At 38.9% G+C, this 20,891-nt stretch overlaps 1 long non-coding RNA gene across 2 annotated transcripts in view; it reads right to left on the bottom strand.

Moving 5' to 3' along the window:
- Nucleotides 1–10,026: 10,026 nt before the first annotated feature.
- LOC102550062 (uncharacterized) overlaps nucleotides 10,027–20,891 on the bottom strand; it is a 67,628-nt gene continuing 56,763 nt past the window's right edge. For both annotated transcript variants that reach the window (XR_015623501.1, XR_015623500.1), the window contains exons 7-10: nucleotides 18,674–18,914; nucleotides 13,612–13,794; nucleotides 11,920–11,982; nucleotides 10,027–10,222 (exon numbers count right to left, since the gene is read on the bottom strand). This is a non-coding gene — a long non-coding RNA (uncharacterized LOC102550062). The remainder of the gene's footprint in view (nucleotides 10,223–11,919; nucleotides 11,983–13,611; nucleotides 13,795–18,673; nucleotides 18,915–20,891) is intronic.

Here is a 20,891-nt window from a genome sequence, read left to right on the forward strand (position 1 = left end):
GGTCAGGAGACTTTTAATGACTTCTATTTATTTAGGGGATATGGGACTGTTTAGATAATTTATCTGACCCTGATTTAACTATGGTAACTGGTATATGTCTAGAAAATTGTGCTTTTCCTCCAGATTGTCCAGCTTTGTTGACTATAGACTTTTTTTATATATTTATTAACTTGAGTGTTTCTTTTTTTATCTTTATTAACTTGAGTATTTCTTATTTACATTTCAATTGTTACTCCCTTTCTCGGTTTCCGAGCCAACATTCCCCTAACCCCTCCCCATTCCCTTCTATATGGGCTTCCCCTCCCCATCCTCTCCCCATAACCACCCTCCCCCCAACAACCACATTCACTGGGGATTCAGTCTTGGCAGGACCAAGGGCTTCCCCTTCTTCTTAAATGACTACAGACAGTTTCTACTCCACAGCACCTGGAGAATCAACTGTAACACATACATCTCACCCCAGAGCCCCACCCAAATTTTTGGTAATTAAATGAATAAGAACTTGAAATTATGTAGAAAGTGTAAAATTAGGATGGTGCATCTTTTTCTTTGGAGTTATTTAGTTAGAGAATTATATCCATACATTTAATTTTGAAAGCATCAACCCCTGATTCTTTTTCTGAACTCAAAAACCCACAAAGGGTACACTGCATTCATTACAGATGAAGGACTCTTTTTTAGGGCTATATTTAGTCACCTCATTGGAATGTCACTGCCAGAATATGATGAAGCCAGAGGTAATCTATCAAGAATTATTGAGTTAAGTGTAGAGTGCATGCTTCTAATGCCAGTAGTTGGGAAGTAAGGCAGGGGGATAATGAGTTTGAGACAAACTCAGACTAAATTAGAAATTCCAGATTGATCAAGGTGGCATAACATTACCTTATTTTACTTTGAAACACTAAGAACTATTTTTCATGTTATTTGATTTAAATAGAGAGTTGCTATAATTGTAATTTTGGTCACTCATCTTAGGAAAAGCTTATATACAGATTCTGAGTGAAAATAAATACTTCAGATGTGTAGACTAGGTCATGAGATTTTTGGAATGAGAAAGTTTTAAAAAATCATAGAAAGTGGTGAGGGAAGCTGGACTTGTACTATGTTGAATAAGTAGGAAGAGAGTGGGCAGCCTTGTCTAGTCCCTGATTTTAGTGGGATTGCTTCAACTTTCTCTCCATTTAGTTTAATGTTAGTTACTGGTTTCCTGTATATGGCTTTTAGTATGTTTAGATATGGGCCTTGAATTCCTGACCTTTCCAGGACTTTTTTCATGAAGGGATGTTGAATTTTGTCAAATGCTTTCTCAGCATCTAATGAAATGGTCATGTGGTTCTTATCTTTGAGTTTGTTTATATAGCGGATTACATTGATGGATTTTCATATATTAAACCATCTCTGCATCCCGGGATGAAGCCTACTTGATCATGATGGATGATACTTTTGTTGTGTTCTTGGATTCGGTTTGCAAGAATTTTATTGTGTATTTTGCATGAACATTCATAAGGGAAATTGGTCTGAAGTTCTCTTTCTTTGTTGGATCTTTGTGTGGTTTCAGTATAAGAGCAATTGTGGGTTCATAGAAGGAATTTGGTAATGCTCCGTCTGTTTCTATTTTGTGGAATAGTTTGGACAGTATTGGTATGAGGTCTTCCATGAAGGTCTGATAGAATTCTGCACTGAACCCATCTGGACCTGGGCTCTTTTTGGTTGGGAGACTTTTTTTTTTTATGGCATACAGGGATATTACTCCACCTTTTTATTTTTTTTTATTTTTTTTTCCTTTAAGAACATTTATTTTATTTTTTTTATTAACTTGAGTATTTCTTATATACATTTCGAGTGTTATTCCCTTTCCCGGTTTCCGGGCAAACATCCCCCTCCCCCCTCCCCTTCCTTATGGGTGTTCCCCTCCCAACCCTGCCCCCATTGCTGCCCTCCCCCCCAGTCTAGTTCACTGGGGGTTGGGAGACTTTTAATAACTGCTTCTATTTCTTTTGGAGTTATGGGGTTGTTTAGATGGTTCATTTGTTCCTGATTTAACTTTGGTACCTGGTATCTGTCTAGAAAATTGTCCATTTACTCCAGATTTTCCAGTTTTGTTGAATATAAGCTTTTGTAGTAGGATCTGAGGATTTTTTAAATTTCTTCAGATTCTGTTGTTATGCCTCCCTTTTCATTTTGAATTTTGTTAATTTGGACACTCTTTGTGACCTCTGGTTAGTCTGGCTAAGGATTTATCTATCTTTTTGATTTTCTCAAAGAACCAGCTCCTGGTTTTGTTGATTCTTGTATAGTTTGACTTGTATGGTTGACTTCAGCCCTGAGTTTGATTATTTCCTGCTCTGTATTCCTCCTGGGTTTATTTATTTCTTTGTGTTCTAGAGCTTTTAGGTATGCTGTCAAGCTGATGACATATGCTCTCTCCTGTTTCTTTTTGCAGGCTCTCAGAGCTATGAGTTTTCCTCTTAGTACTGCTTTCATTGTGTCCCATCAGTTTGGGAATGTTGTATCTTCGTTTTCATTAAATTCTAAGAAGTCTTTAATTACTTTCTTTATTCCTTCCTAGTTCAAGTTGTCATTCAATAGAGCATTGTTCAACTTCCATGTATATGTGGGTTTTCTGTCATTTTTGTTGTTATTGAAGACCAGTATTAGTGCATGGCGATCTGATAGGATGCATGCGATTATTCCTAACTTCCTGTATCTGTTGAGACCTGTTTTGTGACTGATTATATGGTCAGTTTTGGAGAAGGTTCCATTAGGTGCTGAGAAGAAAGTATATCCTTTTGATTTAGGATGGAATGTTCTATAAATATCTGTTTAATCCATTTGGTTCAAAATTTCTGTTAGTTTCCCTATGTCTCAGTTTAATTTCTTTTTCCATGATCTGTCCATTGATGAGAGTGGGGTTTTGAAATCTCCTCCTATTATTGTGTGAGGTGCAATGTGTGCTTAGAGCTTTAGTAAGGTTTCTTTTACGTATGTAGGTGCCCTTGTATTTGGAGCATAGATATTTAGGATTGAGAGTTCATCTTAGTGGATTTTTCCTTTGATGAATATGAAGTGTCCTTCTTTATCTTTTTTAATGACTTTTAGTTGAAAGTCAATTTTATTTGATATTACAATGGTAACTCCAGCTTGTTTCTTCAGACCATTTTCTTGGAAAGTTGTTTTCCAGCCTTTCACTCTGAGGTAGTATCTGTCGCTGTATCCCAGGTGTGTTTCATGTATGCAGCAAAATGCTGGGTCCTCTTTATGTATCCATTCTGTTAGTCTATGTCTTTTTATTGGGGAATTGAGTCCATTGATGTTGAGAGATATTACGGAATAGTTGTTGTTGCTTCCTATTATTTTCGTTGTTAGAGGTGGAATTATGTTTGTTTGTCTCTCTTTAGGTTTTATTGCAAGGAAATTATATTCTTGCTTTCTGTAGGGTGTAATTTCTCTCCTTGTCTTGGAGTTTTCCATCCATTATCCTTTGTAGGGCTGGATTTGTAGAAAAATAATGTGCAAATTTGGTTTTGTCATGGAATATATTGGTTTCTCCATCTATGTTAATTGAGTTTTGCTGGATACAGTAACTTGGGCTGGCATTTGTGTCCTCTTAGGATCTGCATGACATCTCTCCAGGATCTTCTGGCTTTCATAGTCTCTGGTGAGAAGTCTGGTGTAATTCTGAAAGGTCTGCCTTTATATGTCACTTAACCTTTTTCCCTTACTGCTTTTAATATTTTTTCTTTGTTTTGTGCATTTGATGTTCTTACTACTATGTGACGGGAGGAGTTTCTCTTCTGGTCCAATCTATTTGGAGTTCTGTAGGCTTCTTGTACGTTTATGGGCATCTCTTTCTTTAGGTTAGGGAAGTTTTCTTCTATAATTTTGTTGAAGATATTTACTGGACCTTTAAGTTGGGAGTCTTCACTTTTTTCTATACCTATTATCCTTGGGTTTGAACTTCTCATTGTGTCCTGGATTTCCTGTATGCTTTGGGCTAGGAGCTTTTTCCATTTTCCATTATCTTTAACAGTTCTGTCGATGTTTTCTAAGTTATCTTCTGCCCCTGAGATTCTCTCTTCTATCTCTTGTATTCTGTTGGTGATGCTTGTATCTATGGCTCTTTGTCTCTTCCTTAGGTTTTCTATATCCAGGATTGTCTCCCTTTGTGCTTTCTTTATTGTTTCTATTTCCATTTTCAATTCATTCACCTGTTTGGTTGTGATTTCCTGTAATTCTTTCAGAGATTTTTTTTTGTTTCCTCTCTAAGGGCTTCTATTTGTTTAATTGTGTTTTCGTTCATTTCTTTAAGCGAGTTCTTTATGTCTTTCTTAAAGTCCTCCCTCATTACCAAAAAAAATGTGATTTTAAATCCCAATCTTGCCTTTCTGGCGTGTTTGGATATCCAGTATTTTCTTTGCTGCGAGAACTGGGCTCTGATGATGCCAAGTAGTCTTGGTTTCTGTTGCTTAGGTTTCTGCGCTTGCCTCTAGCCATTGGGTTGTCTCTGGTGTTTGCTTGTCTTACTGTTTCTGGGAGTGACTTGGCCCTGCTCTAGGCCTCTGTGTCAGCATTCCTGTAGAACTGTTTTCCTGTTTTCTTTCAGCCTTTCCTGAGAACAGGTGCTCTGATTTCAGGTGTGTTGGCGCTCGTGGAGACTGTCTTCCAGTTCTAGGCACGGGTAGGAATCAAAGGGTCCTGACCCTGATTGCTCCTAGGTCCTTGCACCTAGCAGGCACAGTTAGCACTATGTGATACCTTCTTGGGTCTGTACTGTGGGCAGAGGGTAGTCTCCTCTGACTTCTCAAGAATATCCACACTTCTGAGCATCCAGTTCTCTCTCCCACGGAATTTGGGTGCAGGGAGCTGTTTGGCTGGTTCACTTCTGTCCTGGACGCAGACAAGAACCGCAGGTACCAGTGGCTATCTGTTCCTGTATCCCTCTGTCCAGAAGCACTGTACAATTTCCCCTTGGACCAGGGATATGGGCAGAGGTGTGCAGAGGTGGCAGTCAGTCCTGCGGTCTCAGGATGTCTGCTCTCCTCAGTGGTCAGCTCTCTTCCCCACAGGATTTGTGTGTCTTTATTTTATTTTTTAATTTAATTATTTATTTACATACCAAACACTATCCCCCCTCCCAACCCTCCCTTTGCAGAGTCTCTCCCCCATCTCCTTTTTCTCTGAAAGTGTACCCGCCCCCCACACTGGGTATCACCTTACCCTGGTGCACCAAGTCTCTGAAGGGATAAGCTAATCTTCTCCAGCAGCAGCCAGACAAGCAGTCCTATGCGCCAGAGGGATGGTGAAGGGGGCCACGGTCCAGCCTGTATTTATTCTTCGGTTCAGTCTCTGAGAGCTCCCAAGGGTCCACTTTAGTTGACTCTGTTGGTCTTCTTATACCCTTCAGAGCCTTCAGTCCTTCCCTCGACTCTTCCATAAGAGTCTGGAACCTTCATTTTTAAGCAGAAAGCAATGATAAAATCAAGTACACAGGGTGAAGAAGTTAAATCAGTGGAGAGGGAAAGGGAAAAATAAAGTGTGAGAGTATGGCAGCTGATCATGTTAGTTTGCTGTTTGCCAAAGCAAAATACCAGAGAGTAGGTAGCTTACTTACAGGCTGTCCTTTGTTTGGTCATTTGCTTGTTAGGCTTACTTTTCTTACTTTTAGTTCTGAAGAATCAAGACTCGTGAATAAGGTCTCTGCAGCATTAGTTTCTCCCAAGGTTGCTTTGCCTTGCTTTGTGATTAACTAGTCTTTATCATTTCTTTCTGTATCTTAATTTCCTCTTTTTTGAAGTAGACTAGTCAAACTGAATTAAGGTAGGACCCATCTTTCTTGTTTGAATTTAATTTTTCATCTAAACACAATCTCCAAAAATTGAAACCTTGAAGCTCTGGGTGTTAATACTTAAGTATCTTATTTGGAGTGATATAACTGAGTCTATGATCACGGTAGAAGAGAAGGTTGCACTTGTGAAGAAAGAGGTGAACATTGCAAGGATCAGTTTACTTGAAATTGACCAATAAACATTGACTATAATTATAATAGTAGAAATAACTTCTTGGACATTCATTCATTTCCAGTAGAACAGACTGATATTACACTTAAATATCTGGAGTTTATTTCCATTGGTAACACCAAAACGTTTCCATCCTTATTATCTGAATCCATAAAGGGTATTTCTTTCTTTCATTTTTTTTTTACTTTATTAACTTGAGTATTTCTTATATACATTTCGACTGTTATTCCCTTTCCCGGTTTCCGGGCAAACATCCCCCTAATCCCTCCCCCTCTCCTTCGTTATGGGTGTTCCCCTCCAGACCCTCCCCCCATTGCCGCCCTCCCCCCAACAATCTAGTTCACTGGGGGTTCAGTCTTAGCAGGACCCAGGGCTTCCCCTTCCACTGGTGCTCTTACTAGGATATTCATTGCTACCTATGAGGTCAGAGTCCAGGGTCAGTCCATGTATAGTCTTTAGGTAGTGGCTTAGTCCCTGGAAGCTCTGGTTGCTTGGCATTGTTGTACATATGGGGTCTCGAGCCCCTTCAAGCTCTTCCAGTTCTTTCTCTGATTCCTTCAACGGGGGTCCTATTCTCAGTTCAGTGGTTTGCTGTTGGCATTCGCCTCTGTATTTGCTGTATTCTGGCTGTGTTTCTCAGGAGCGATCTACATCCGGCTCCTGTCGGCCTGCACTTCTTTGCTTCATCCATTTTGTCTAATTGGATGGCTGTATATGCATGGACCACATGTGGGGCAGGCTCTGAATGGGTGTTCCTTCTGTCTCTGTTTTAATCTTTGCCTCTCTAGTCCCTGCCAAGGGTATTCTTGTTCCCCTTTTAAAGAAGGAGTTGAGCAATCACATTTTGATCATCCGTCTTGAGTTTCCTTTGTTCTAGGCATCAAGAGTAATTCAAGCATTTGGGCTAATAGCCACTTATCAATGAGTGCATACCATGTGTGTTTTTCTGTGATTGGGTTACCTCACTCAGGATGATATTTTCCAGTTCCAAACATTTGCCTACGAATTTCATAAAGTCATTGTTTTTGATAGCTGAGTAATATTCCATTGTGTAGATGTACCACATTTTCTGTATCCATTCCTCTGTTGAAGGGCATCTGGGTTCTTTCCAGCTTCTGGCTATTATAAATAAGGCTGCGATGAACATAGTGGAGCACGTGTCTTTTTTATATGTTGGGGCATCTTTTGGGTATATGCCCAAGAGAGGTATAGCTGGATCCTCAGGCAGTTCAATGTCCAATTTTCTGAGGAACCTCCAGACTGATTTCCAGAATGGTTGTACCAGTCTCCAATCCCACCAACAATGGAGGAGTGTTCCTCTTTCTCCGCATCCTCGCCAGCATGTGCTGTCACCTGAGTTTTTGATCTTAGCCATTCTCACTGGTGTGAGGTGAAATCTCAGGGTTGTTTTGATTTGCATTTCCCTTATGACTAAAGATGTTGAACATTTCTTTAGGTGTTTCTCAGCCATTCGGCATTTCTCAGCTGTGAATTCTTTGTTTAGCTCTGAACCCCATTTTTTAATAGGGTTATTTGTCTCCCTGCGGTCTAACTTCTTGAGTTCTTTGTATATTTTGGATATAAGGCCTCTATCTGTTGTAGGATTGGTAAAGATTTTTTCCCAATCTGTTGGTTGCCGTTTTGTTCTAACCACCGTGTCCTTTGCCTTACAGAAGCTTTGCAGTTTTATGAGATCCCATTTGTCGATTCTTGATCTTAGAGCATAAGCCATTGGTGTTTTGTTCAGGAAATTTTTTCCAGTGCCCATGTGTTCCAGATGTTTCCCTAGTTTTTCTTCTATTAGTTTGAGTGTATCTGGTTTGATGTGGAGGTTCTTGATCCACTTGGACTTAAGCTTTGTACAGGGTGATAAGCATGGTTCGATCTGCATTCTTCTACATGTTGACCTCCAGTTGAACCAGCACCATTTGCTGAAAATGCTATCGTTTTTCCATTTGATGGTTTTGGCTCCATAAAGGGTATTTCTAATTTAGTCATCAGGTATGTGCCAAAAACCTATCATATGCTAGACACCAAAATATTTATGAAAACAGAATCTCAACTTATTTATAACATAAAAATATGTCATTAAGCTAAGCTCAACACTTTTAATTAATTCACCTTCTTGTGTTCTCTGTTGTTCTGTGCTAAGCATTTTAATGCTTATACGTACAGATTATGTCAAAATATTATGTCAATTAAAAGCAAAACATATGCTATGATTTCTTTTGGCAAACAGTAGACCATACTTGTTTTGATTCATGAATACTTGTTCATTGGTGGGTTCTGGCATTATTTGCATTACTTAACTAGATTAAAGCACTATCTTTAAAAAGTCTAAATATTTAATATTTTATGGCTACTCTCATGGTATTTAGGTGTAGGTTACAGAAAATATGTAATGCGAAAGAAAATGAAAATGTATGCATATATATGTGTATGTTGCAGTAACCTCTCCAACACAAATAAGCCCGTGAGAAGAAAACACAACTCGATTAATATGAATATAAGCTCGCACCTAGATTGTGCAGATCTATGACTGCACTACTCTATTTCTGTGGCTATGAGACCCCTTATAACTTGCGGTTTCTCCAGCCCATGTGCTTCAGCTCCATCTTCCTTCTACATCTTCCTCCCTATCAATCCCCCCCTACCCAACTCTTCTACTTCACCTTCCCTTCCCCTGCCCAATCACTGACTCTCATCTTTATTTTACAAGTTAAACTGGGAGAAGATTCTCATGATGTCACCTGAGTTCTGAGTACAGGACTAGGCAGCCCTTCTTGGGGCAGCGGAATTAGCATCAAAATACAAACAATGCCAGGGCAAACCACAACATGTGTATGTATATGTGAATATATATTTCTATATCTGAGTTGTCGATGATAGAGATACTAAAAGAAATTATTAATAGGATAGGTTCGGCTTCCTAAGCAGAGCATTACTAAGATATACTTGATAAACTTATAACTTGATATATTTATAATTAACAAGGATAAAATCTGTGATCATTAGCTTTATTCTCTGTCATGAATCTTACAGACATGAATTTAAAAGTAAAACAAACAGAAATGGGACCTCCATAACTAAGAGCCATTAATTCTTTGTTAATGCAACACACTTTGGCTCCTTGGGCATTATTACAATGAAGAATTGTGTTTTACAAAGCGAGTCAAGAAAATACATTAAATCATGACCCCTTTACTTTGCAGGACTTGAATCTAAGTGCCCCGAAATGAACTTTTTAGTTCATTAGTATTCCTCTGTTTGTCAGTTTAAGTAATTACTCTTCTCAATTTAATTGAAGTGTTAGACGTGAGGTGCTAAGAGCCTGGAAACAGAGCCACCTGATGAATTGAGTTCAGTAGAAACAAAGCAGAAAGCCGCCATCCAGAGTCAGTGGAGCAGTCTGTTGGGAGGTGAAGAGTAGGAGCCAAGTGATGGGAAGAATTAACATCTCCTGCTCCAGTAATTGAGTTGGAAGGATGGGTTTCAAATATCCATTAATTTAAGCGGTCTTTATTCCATCATTAAGCAGACTGCGTATTTGGCACCAGCTTTTTCATACATTTAGCACAAATAGACCATGGTGTGCATACATGCCCTGGGGAGTAATTCTTACAGGAAGCAGCTATGCCCCTTGTGCCCGATGCTGATGGAACCAAGGTTGGGTGATTACTAGGCAAGATCATAAGAGCACTGCTACTTCTCTGGAGGGTCAGAAATGAAGCTTTTCACCTCTCAGAGCTGAAACCTCGAGGCCTGTTTGGTCAAGGGTAACATGTCCCTGAGAAAACTGCTTGGTACCACTTAAGCTCTTATAATCCTGAAAGTTTTAACTTAATAATTCAAAAAATAAAAACATCACACTCTCCAGATTCTAAGCACCATCATTAGCCTTCTTGAATCTTCCCCCTCCAACAATATCTTTGTTTTTCTGAAATTAACACTCTTAACACTGCCCTGCTCTAACCCCTTGCAAAGACACTAATAAAATACCAAATGTGTTGATATTTAGTAAAATCTCAGACATTAAATTTATTATGCTTCAATATTCTTTGAACGCGCATATGTGCTTTTTTTCTTACGTGTACTCTATTAGATGACAAAAGAGGTGTCAGGTGATGTGTGTCTGATCTCCTTTAGTTTCCTCCACAAGGTGATGCTAATATGCCAGTATTCTCATGTGGATGAATATCATAGTTCTGAAAAATGACAAAGACTGGATTTTACTCATTCACTGAAGTAACTAATAAATGCCCATTTTGAGTAACTGTACTAGAAATGCACACACACACACACACACACACACACACCCAAGCAAATGCGTACATGCACACACACACACACACACACACACACACACACACACACACACACAGATACAGGTATTGAATACTCTAATAAAAGAGAATCCTAGGAGATAATGGCTCCGTCTTCAAACACAGATCTAAACTGACTCACAGCTCTGGCCCTGGGGTCACTGCTGCTTTGAACTGTCGAATTAAAATGAGGATATTTGACTCTACTGGCTAAGGCACACTCCCCTGGAACAATTAGCAACAGAAACTCTGCTGGTCTTTATACAAAAATCAGCCCCCCAAAAAGCATGAATAAAAATAATGGGTTACCAGACGCTAGCCTGTAGTACTTAGGAAGCAGTGGACTCCCTCGGTACCTCGTCGAGACCCTGCATCTCTAGCTAATACTTCCCATGGCAATGCATTCTGGCTCAGATGTCTCTTATTCAGAACCTGGCATAAGCCCTTTCGTTTGCGAATAAGCCATGGTGTCATAGAATGCCCATATTCCAGGATGTTGCATTGTTGATTTTGATTTCGTTAGAAAATAGAACTTAAATATTCCCAAATACTTAGGCTGTTACCCTCAAAAGTGAATTAACCAGGTCTGATATGGATATGAAGAATCTGAAATTAACAGTTTCAATCTTAAAACCATGGTAATTCAACCTCAAATAAATTAGACTTTAAAAATTACTTGAGTCAGGGCTGAAGAAATAGCTTAGACATTAGGCAGACTGACAGCTTTTCCAGAAGACCCAGGTTAAGTTCACAGCATCCACACAGTAGTTCACAACTATCTGTAACTCCACTATGAAGTAATCCTTCTTTTAGGATCAAAAGTGTATCAAAAATATCAGGTACTCACAGGGAGCATATACATACACATCCATACACTTAAAAATATGTAGTTACATTAATAGACATAATATAACTGTCATAATAATTATAATATCATATATTACTTAGCACACATGAAAGGATTAATGTAGATAGACCAATGATAGGTAGATAGATGATTGATATATAGATAAATATAGATAGATAGATAGATAGATAGATAGATAGATAGGTAGATAGATGTGCAAGAAGGTCCTAGAATGTTTAATGCCACATTAATTTTTCTTAGAAGACCAAAGTAAAAGTGTTAGGCAGGATTAAGCACTAAGACAAAATGTGACCAAAATTCATGGTTGAGCACAAAACACATAAGAAACAATTGAATTTTTATCCTTTGGTTCTAAAGAAGCCCAAAGTTGGATCATGCCTTATATTTTGAGTGGCAGGGTGTACAGTATGTCCTATAAATATTTCTGTAAACTGCCTTTATTTCTGCTTCCCCACCATTGTTTTCTCATCCCACCTACTTGCCTTGCCTGTTGTCCTTTTCACATTGCATACTATTTACAGAGGGGCACTTTAGTTTATTTTAGATATTAAGGAGGATATAAAGGTGTTCATTAAAAATTAATGACTGAAACTCTGCTGAGCTGAAGTACCCTGGTAAGGTGACCTCAGCCAGATGACTGAGGCAACATCATCAATGACAAATTATATGGACACCCTATTCCCTTGGCAGAATGTGATAAAATGGTACTTACCTCCTTGGTGTTCACAAAATCCATTACCCCATTGCAATCATGAGAGAAAACATCAGACAAATTCTAAAGAAAGAAAATTCGACAAAATAACTGACCAACAAGTATTCTTAAGAACCTAAAAGCAAAGGACATGTCGTAGAATCTCTCACAGTTAAAAAGACCCTAGAAAGAATATATAACTAAAGACAAAGGAATCCAGGATGGGTATGAATGGAATAAGACCATAGACAAAATCTAGAAGAATTTGCTCAAAATATAAATTTCAATTAATGATGGTCACCGCTACTTCCTTAATTATAACAAAATGTCATTTAAGGCAATAATAATGGGGAAACTGTGGAGTGTCTAGAAAGTCTCCCTGTGTTAGTGGTTATAAACCCATTTAAGATAGAGGCATCTATAAGAATAGGCAATAGAGTCTGATACTGTAGATGCAGGATGACTGACTGACATACTGCCTGTGGTGTGATTTTGGACCAGCAAAAAAGCCTATGTTCCCTGCATCACTATGGAGCTGGTATAAGTACATATTTTCTGACAGAAAAGCATGTCATGTGACTAAGTTAGCTAATTTAGAAGAGTGTTTTGGAGACTGCAATGAATAAAAGGCAAAGGTGGTATTCAGTTCAAGTGCTCATATGTGTGAAATTTCTTCCTTTTTATTCTTTTCTCTTTTTTTATTAGATTTTTTATGTATTTACATTTCAAATGGTCGCCCCTTTCCAGGTGGATTCCCCCTCTCTCATGCCCCTTCCCCCTTCTTCAATGAGGATGCTTCCCCTCCCAACCACCCACTCCCACATCACTACCCAGGCACTTCCCTATACTGGGGAATTGAACCTTCACAGGACCAAAGGCATCTCCTCTGATTGATGTCTGACAAGGCCATCATTTACTACATATGTGGTTGTTGCCATGGGTCCCTCCATGTGTATTCTTTGGTTAGTGGTTTAGTCCCTGGCAGCTCTGGGGCATCTGGTTGGTTGATACTGTTGCTCTTCCTATGGAGTTGTAAACCCCTTCAGCTCCTTCAGTCCTTTCTCTAATTCCTCCATTCAGGTCCCTGTGCTCAGTCCAGTGGTTAGCTTTAAGTACCCTTGTCTGCACCTGTAAGGCTTTGGCAGAGCCTCTCAAGAGACATCCATATCAGACTCCTGTCAGCAAGCACTTCCTGGCATCAGAAACACTGACTGGGTTGAAGGAAAGAGGAGCCAATTAACATTGTCAGGTCCACTTCCCCTGCATCGCATTTCCTAACAAAGCAGTGTGCAAACACCTTGTGAAGAAAGGGTGCTATGGCGCAACGGGATAAACTTCAATTATATCAGTACCCCTAAGCTCACTCTACTTGTTATTCATCCATAAATCCCTCCCTCAAGTTTGACAGCTCTCAGGCACCATGACCCAGGCCATGTAATCCACATGATTTTATGAAAGGCGATAGAGTTGACCTCCTGGTTTTTACTCAGTTTGTCTAACTTCTTTGGTCTTCAGATTTCTATACCATCTATAATGTCAAAAATAAAAGTTCTAGTGGGAGTCATATTAATAGAAAACTGACATACTGGTAGCATAAACAGGAGAGTTTAAGAAAGGAGTAGGTAGGTCTGGTATATTATTCCCTTCAAGAACTTGGAACACATCTAGCTTTTCCCATGCCCTTCCCCATATGTGAACTTCAAGAGCACAGACCAGTTGGATTGTCAGTCTTCACATTCTGCTTCAGGTGGAGGAATGGATGAACAAAAGATAAGGAGGCATCAGACACATGTTTCTGCTTAATATGGAAGGTTTTGAGGAGACAGTTAACATCAGCTGAAGAAAGACTATTTCTCTTCAGGAATGCTGTACCCTTTGGCAATAGAGATCTTTTCTCTAAAAGGAATGAAGAAAATCTACATTAGGACATCTCTTGGAGTCTCTCACATAATTGTAATCTTTTCTTAACACTTAGAACGTGATTTTGAAGTATTATATAAAGGTCCTGGCAAGATTTAAGCTCTGTTCACAGCTCCACTATATAGTAATTAAATGACCTTGGTTGAAATCACATAGCCACACTGAGATAGTGCTTTTAATCAATTGCAAAATGATACTGGTAACTTATTATCTTTCATCCTTAAATAGTTAAATTGTGTAAATGTATGAGAAAAGGGCCCTAGAACTGACAGTGGCAATGATTTTAGAAATACAGAATGATATTACCACAATAATCCATTTCATTCTTCTGATTTTATCTGTCTATGTCCAGAACCCACCTGCCTTCCTTAAAGAGGCACAGAATTATTTGGGAATTAAACAGTTTTATAAATGCATATTTCTTTGACTCTAAACTATCATCATATCAATAAAACCCTTAAAAGTGATTCAGAAATAAGTGAAAGTAGCATTTAATACTCATAATCTTCACTACATTTATTCTAACATCAGAAACCACAGCAGAATTAAATGAGTCAGCGTTTTAAAAGGTAAAATATTAAAGATTAAAGATAATTTTTTAAAAGCTTAAAATGAAAATATAAGTGAAAACTAGTAAAACACAATATCGACTACAAACCACCAAATCAGAGGAAATATTTAGTAGTCCCTTAAAGGTTCTAGAAACAGACAGTTGTTCAGATCTCAGATGTACGTGATGGATAATCGACCAAATGAATACTTTTGTTCATTTCTCAGATGAAATGTTCATGTGTGCATACATGTGAATGTGGGTAGGGTTTGGGGTGCTTATGTTGTGCATGTGTTTGCAGAAGCCAGAAGTCAATATTGCTTATCTTACTCTATCACTCTCTGTCTTATTTTCTGAGAAAGCCTCTTACTAAACCTGAAGTTCACTGTTTCGGCCAGTTTGGCTGGCGTGCAAGCGCCAATGGACTTCCTATCTTTCTGACTTCTCAATGCTGGTGTCACAACTGTATGTTACTGTGTATTGCTTTTTACATAAGTGCTAGGAATCTGGATCCCCTCGTTTGCCCAACAAATGCTTAATTAACCCTCTGAGTCATCTCCTCAGCAGTAATTTTTCACTGAGGAACCTTATAAAAGTAAAATTGGTGGGCGCCATATAGGAGGAGCTAGAGTGGGCAGGTAAGCTTTCCAGAGATGGCCAGCTGTTGATTACAGCTGTGATGGGTGTACCTTGGAGATGCACAGCCCCAGGAGCTTCATCTCAGGGTTGCTTCTGGCTGCTACTATGCCTTCTGATATTTGTCATTGTTATAATTTTCATATATTTGGCATGGTGTGATTGGACATGAAAGGACCCTTCCTGCCTATAACCTAGTATGATTACTTCCTAAGTGATAGCCTACTCTATTGAGCAAATTTCCTGCAGGTCAACATGAAGATGAACTTTTATGAAACAGTATTTTTTAGATGAATTAATGATTTGATTTAAATAGTTTAGGAAGTTAGAGTAATTGCTAGAAAGTTTAAGGAAATGGTTTAAGTTGTTTTGCTAGAAAAATATAATGAAGTTAGAATTAAGATCAGGATGTGTCCCCTCTGTTGTAGAATATAGTGAGGGATGTATCAGTTAGAAAAGGAGTATGGTGAGCTTTTATGCATGGCAAGCATGTAATAAATAAATAAAGAGTAAATAATTCCATTATGAGTATAAAAATAGAGAATAGATGATTAGCCAGTTTAGCTGAACAAGGATTAGAAAATAAGATATACAATAGATGATGATTTGTTTCTTGGTAAATACAGATTGTGATCAGCTAAGCATAGGAAAAGACTTGCTACTATAGGCTGGCTTGCTTAAATTTTGTTAATAAATGATAAAACATATTGTTGCTTTGGGGTTACATTGAACTTGAGGAGAGAAAGATGGGAAATGTTTAGTTAGGTATGAGTTTCAAAAGAAAAGTACATAATCAACAATCCTGTTGAAATTTCTTTTGTGTAATTTTTTTTTTTGGTTTTTGAAGAAATATGTTTTAGTAGGATTTTTAGAGAACATGAAACTTATGGCTGTGAGGTAATCATTTTCCTGTATAGAGAACTTTGTCTTAGATTGTATAAAAAGGCTAGAAGAGTAGGGTCCTCAATTAGAGAAAGGATTGAAGGAGCTGAAGGGGTTTGCAACTCCATAGGAAGAACAACAATATCAACCAACTAGATCCTCCAGAGTTCCTAGGGACTAAACCACCAACCACAGAGTGCACATGGAGGGACCCATGGCTCCAGCTGCATATGTAGCAGAGGATGGCCTTGTTGGGCATCAGTGGGAGGAAAGGCCCTTAGTCCTGTGAAGCCTCAACACCCAAGTATAGGGGAGTGCCAGGGCAGGGAGGTGGGAGGGATTAGGTGGGTAGGTGGGTGAGCACCCTAATAGAAGCAGGGGGAAGGGGCATGGGATATGGGGTTTCCAGAGGACAGACAGGGAATGGGGCCAACATTTGAAATGTACATTAAAAATATCCAATAAAAGAAAAGAAAAAAAATAGTTATTGGAGTTGTGCTTCATTCATCCAATCTGTCTATCTCTCCATCTGTATGGATGTATATGATGGCGTGAAGTTGTTGGGACTTGTCTTGCTTCACATACTCTGTGTGTGTGTGTGTGTGTGTGTGTGTTTGTGTGTGTGTGTGTGTGTGTGTGTGTGTGTGTGATTCCCCATCCCTAGTTTCTTTAGTCATTGACTGCCACTGTTGGCAGCAGCCTGTGTCACTGCAATCAGCACCAGCCCCTGTAAGCACTAACAGTGCTGGCCCTTGGTCAGCTGCAACCAATGCCAGCTTTCAGTCACTGACTCCACACTTGGCCCTCCTCAATTTACCTTGTGGTATCAAAGGTGGCCTTGGGCCTATGAGGTAACGTGGGTGTCAAAACTGGAGGACAGATCCCAGAAGTCAATGTCAAAGAGAAACACTTGAATCTCCACCAATTTATCAAACAATAACTCACTGGCAGCAATTTTAGAGATTATTTACATATGATCAGCTTGCCAAAAATTAAAGCCATAAAGGTAAATTCCAGCCAGTGGAGACTCAAAACCCAGGAAGAGCATAAATCTGTAAGAGACACATTTACCTGATAACCCAACTATTCCCAAGTAAAATAGTGAACATTGCTAAAGCTAACAATGCTGAGTTGATTAACGTTTGAAATCATGAAGACTCTAGTAAAATTAAAATTGGAGAATACCTATAATTTGGTTAGTTGTTTACTTCTTAAATTGATTGTTTTCTGAATTAAACTTTCTTGCCAATATATTAAGTCCCAACTTCCCTACTTCCACAATATATTGCCAGATCAGTTTCTTTTTATATGGTAGATGATAGTCCTGTTTTAGACCAGTGGAAATACTTATACATATGTCAGCAGTAATGTAAGCCTGTCATTAGTCCAGAAAAGTCATCAGGGCAACTAATCCATTAGTGATTAGTTGATAGTGGTGGCCACATGATAACATGCAAAATGAACACACACACACACAGACACACACACACACACACACACACACACACACAAACACACACAAAATATTGTATTTAAAAAGCTACTATGGCAAGACCATAGAAATGTCAGGGCAAAGAGTGACAATGGAAGACAAGGAACATTGGAAAGGAGGTCTCTATGAGTCAGGCTGGATTAAGTGACCAGAAACCAGAGGGACCAAGTAAAAAGAAAGTCATTCACATTCCCTGTCCTTGTTGTATATTAGCCAGGTCTCTTTGGTCATCAAGATAATATTCCAAGGGCAATTTGGTTCCCAGGTAGGAGTGTCCAAACTTTGACACTGTAACACAACATTGGTATCGACAAGTTCAAGTAGGAAAGTTAAATCAAATCTCATATTTAGATATACTTAGGATTTATGCTGGGACACGAATAGCTGCTATCTTTGGACACACACAGAGAAAGGCTGGATATGCCTGACTAAATTACTCAGGGTTGACTTTTCTTTTCCTCCCTTTCTTTTTCTAGTCTCAACCTTACTAAATGGGCACATTCAATTTATATAAATGTACAAGTCAGCCTTGAATATAATAAGGACATTAATAATCTTGTTTACAGTTGTCTGGTGTAAGGTAGGATTCAAGCCTAATTCACCCTGATTCATAACTTATGCTTATTTCTGATAAAAGGTAAGATAAAATACATTCTGTAGATGGACAGAGTTCATTTGCACTGGTAGTTTCTGGGGTTTGTTTGTTTGTTTTGTTTTTAATGAAAATAGTTTAAAAATTCGATACCATCATTTTTTCATCAACATAAGGACAAAGTAGTCAGATTCTTTTGATTTCTTTTATTTTTGATTTTTATTGGATATTTTATGTTTTACATTTCAATTGTTATCCCCTTTCCCGGTTCCCCCCTCTCACATACCCCCTGCCCCTGCTTCTGGGAGGATGCTCCCTTTCCTACCCACATACTCTCACTCCTGGCATTCCCCTATACTGGGAAAACAAACCTTTACAGGATTAGGGCTTCTCCTCCTATTGATGACAGACAATGCCATCCTCTGTTACATATATGGCTATGGCTCCCTCTATGGCATCCTCCAGGTGTACTCTTTGGTTGGTAGTTTAGTCCCTGGGAGCTGGCAGGGGTGGGGGTGGGGGAGTCTGGTTGGTTACTATTGTTCTTCCTATGGAATTGTAAACCCCTTCAGCTCCTTTAGCCCTTTCTCTTACTCCTCCATTGGGTTCCCTTTGCTCAGTCTGATGGTTAGCTGCAAGCATCCTCATCTGTACTAGTAAGGCTCTGGCAGAGCCTCTCAGGACACATCCATATCAGACTTACTTGTCATCAGCAATAGTGACTGGGTTTGGTGGCTGCATATGGTATGGATCCCCAGGTGGGACAGTCTCTGGATGACCTTTCCTTCAGTCTTTGCTCCATACTTTGTCCCTGTATTTCCTCGCATGAGTATTTTGTTCCCCCTTCTAAGAAGGACTGAAGCATCCACATTTTGGTCTTCCTTCTTGTTGAGCTTCATATGGTCTGTGAATTGTATCTTGTGCATTCTGAACCAGAATTTTTACTGGTCACAAAATAAAATAAGAGTAAAAAGTTAAATTAAATTAAAATTGCATTACCATATATTATTCATTGTGTTTTATCATGATCATAACCTTGAAAATCTTGATATGTAGGTTTGCTTTTCAAATTCTATATTCAGCTTATTTTTCAGATTGTCACCATTCCCCATCTCTTGAGCACAGAAATTGCCATTTTCTCCCTCAAAGCAGCATTCATTGTAATTCCCCCATCACTCAAAAACGCATCTTTATGAATGATCTCTTACAGAGTACACAGACATCTGTTCACAGAGTTCATGTTATTTTTCATTGATTGTTTTCTCACTTTGTTGAATTTTTTAATTCATTTATAAGTTTAAGGTCAGATTTGAGGGTCTGAAATGTAGGGAATAATAAAAGCAAATTAAATGTGTACATATGTGTGTCTGGGGTGGGAGGATCTGGTAATTATTTTTCTCTTAATAATCACTCTGGATGTAGCCTGTTTATTAAATAAAATTTTTAATGTTAAAAATTACAACCAAAGTCTATATTATATCCCCTTTTGAGTGCAATTCAAGCATCCTCCTGTAGGCATCCCGGTTACTTAGCTTCTTTATCTCTGTGGATTGTAGCATGGTTATCCTGAAATTTATGGCTAATATTCTCTTATAAGTGAATGCATACTTAGTATGTCTTTCTGGGTCTGGGTTGAGGAGTTAATTGGGGGAAAGGTATGTGAGGATGGGAAGAAAAGAAAGGTGGGGACTGTGGTTGGTATGTAAAGTGGAAAAAAATCTTGACGAAGGAAAAAATAATCGGCAATATTCCCTCTCTTTGCCAACAATCAAGTCAAATAATATGATAGGTTTTGCAGAGAAGTATATGCCCCATTAGATCTATCTATTTTGGGTTACCAGCGTGGCATTTGCCTACCATCCCCAAATCTTCCCCATCAAGACACCCAGGGAGGAAGAGTCCTAGATTCTAGCCTGAGCTTCACAGTGTGACTTCGTCAAATTAAAAAATACGACTACTGATAATAATTCTAAAATGCTGATTCTGCTCTTACATTCTTCGATCTAGCTCAACCTCAAAAGAGCAGCCCTCTTCATCAAGCCTAATGACCACATTAACAGGATCAGCCAGCTGTACTCCACAAGGTCATCACCAGCTCCAGTGGCTTCAACCAGATAAGGCTGGCATTAGAGAGTGGAATACAGATGGCTCCTCCATGGGAGTCTGTACTAGACCAGCTGCCACAGGAGGATGGCCTTTTTGCCATAGGTAGGCTGAATGCAAGTAGTTTTGTCTCTGGGCTCCCACTTACTAACTCCTGTGAGAGGATGTTGGACAGAAGTATAGACTCTGGAGAGAACAGTGGTCTAGTACAGACCTCCTGAGCGGCATTAGGTCATTTTCTTTCCCAAGTATTTTTCAGCAAATGTTCTTAGCTTGTTTGCACTTATTAAACTTCAGTGTGAACATAAAATTTAGGTCCACTCTTACCGACACCAATTTCCTCTGCGCTGAGTCCTTAACCCACCAGGTGCAAATATGTAAATATCATGCTTTGTTTTGATAATTAATTTCCTTTAGGTCAAGACTGAGAGATAAGAATGCTACCTACAAAGAATTCAAGAACTTAGACCGCAGGGAAACAAATAACCCTATTAAAAATGGGGTTCAGAGCTAAACAAAGAATTCACAGCTGAGGAATGCCAAATGGCTGAGAAACACCTAAAGAAATGTTCAACGTCTTTAGTCATAAGGGAAATGCAAATCAAAACAATCCTGAGATTTCACCTCACACCAGTGAGAATGGCTATGATCAAAAACTCAGGGGACAACAGATGCTGGCGAGGATGTGGAGAAAGAGGAACACTCCTCCATTGTTGGTGGGATAGCAAACTGGTACAACCATTCTGGAAATCAGTCTGGAGGATCCTCAGAAAATTGGACATTGAACTGCCTGAGGATCCAGCTATACCTCTCTTGGG

This window comes from Rattus norvegicus, chromosome 6, assembly GCF_021556685.1.
Source record: "Rattus norvegicus strain SHRSP/BbbUtx chromosome 6, alternate assembly SHRSP_T2T, whole genome shotgun sequence".
Lineage (NCBI taxonomy): Eukaryota > Metazoa > Chordata > Mammalia > Rodentia > Muridae > Rattus > Rattus norvegicus.